Consider the following 1,805-nt stretch of genomic DNA (forward strand, 5'->3'; position numbering starts at 1 on the left):
CCACCCTGTTATGGGTGACGTTTATCGATACCAAAGTATGCAACTCCTTATGTAGAGAACCGTAGCGACTTTAGGTCTAAGGACTATTCATACTAATAGTCACATGAGAATGTTTATGACACTCATATAATGATCCATGAAACATTCCCATGGGGGGCATTCAATACATATTATCTAATAAATGCCCATGTGTCAACCTAGTATCTCATATCTATGACTTGTGAGATTAAGTCATCCATTGATCTACATGCTAGTCTTAACGCATTAATATTGTCCTTGTATATTAATACTTGACTAGGAATAGTTAAGAGTAGTGTTCTATGTATATCTATAATTTCTCACTATCAATTCAACCAATTAATATGTTGTAGATTAGAACCCCCTCCTCTAGGACATTATTATACTTATTCATTTGGTACTGGATTGAAGTAAATATAATAACCAACTTTGCCTTTATTAATAATGAAATATGATACAAAAGGAGCCATTTACAATCATCTCATAATTGGTACTAGGGCTAATACTAACAAATAACTACAAAGATAGCAAGGGATATTATTTGTTCCTATGTTTAATAGCCAGTCATGTGTACAATTAGATTCTTGGCTTCCTATGTTAAATTGAGTGAACATTAGATTTATTTCTTTAGGAAAGTCTTCCCAGAATATCGGATCAGCGTTTAAGGGCATATAATCAGGGAAATCAATGTCAGGATAATAATGTGATGGTTATAGGAAAGAATTTACTAAGATATAATCAGAGGAGGGAGGAACTTCTTCTACACAATCTATAGAGATAATAGAATAAATAGAAGAAGTATCCGAAATTTCTGACTATATTTCTACTAAATCAAGATTATTGCAGGTAACTAGTTTGGCCTCACGTGTATATAAATTTTTCTTGTTTGGGCAGGCTGAGGATAAATGGTCTGGCTCATTACAAGCAAAACAAGTAATTGTACTGACATAAGTTTTCTTTGGTTTGAATTTTCTTACATGTCTTTCCTTATTTTTCTCTAGTTTTTCTAACATAATATGTTTTTCTTGGTCTAACTATTTTAGGTTTAGTAATAGATCATTTTGAAGTTCGATTGTTCTTATAAGGTCATGTTCTTGAGGGGTTTGAGTCATACTATTGAGGCATATAAATTTGACTACAGAATTCATATTGTTAGTTTTTAAGTTATTTTTTATGTGTATGTAAGTACATTTCTCTTTTAAAATAGAAATGATGTGTTGTATTCTTATTCCAATATTATCATATTGTTGATGCTACTTTCATATTTGTCCAGGTCTTATGTATTTCTTTTCCTAGGTCTCCTGGGAGTTTACTAAATAATCGTTCTCCTAATTTAGGGTTACAGTAATTTCCTAAAACGACTGTTAGGGCTAGAAAATTGTTACAAAAAGGTTTAATCCAATTCCAATTGAACAGTTGTAATTGCTCTAAGTCTTTCATAGCTTCTTTTTGTCTAATATCTAACCCGTGTTTGCATCTCGGGCTGTAAAAAGTCTATGAATAGTATAACAGAAATTAAGTATGTTATTTCCTTGAGAAATATTTGTGGCTACTTCTTCCGGATGTGCATTTTTATAGGATTCCCATGCTACTCTGGCAATATATCCTAAGTAATTCTCTCTTACTCTTATCATGGCGTCCCCTGATTCTATATTTAGTTTGTGTTTAGCTTGATAATCTTATTTAATAGAGACTATCCATTGTTCTAAATATGTATCATATATTTGGGGATCATCACATTCCTTAATATTAAGTAAAACAGAGTTTTTTTTTCTAAAATACGTTAT

The sequence above is a fragment of the Zingiber officinale genome, chromosome 7A (assembly GCF_018446385.1).
Source record: "Zingiber officinale cultivar Zhangliang chromosome 7A, Zo_v1.1, whole genome shotgun sequence".
Classification (NCBI taxonomy): domain Eukaryota; kingdom Viridiplantae; phylum Streptophyta; class Magnoliopsida; order Zingiberales; family Zingiberaceae; genus Zingiber; species Zingiber officinale.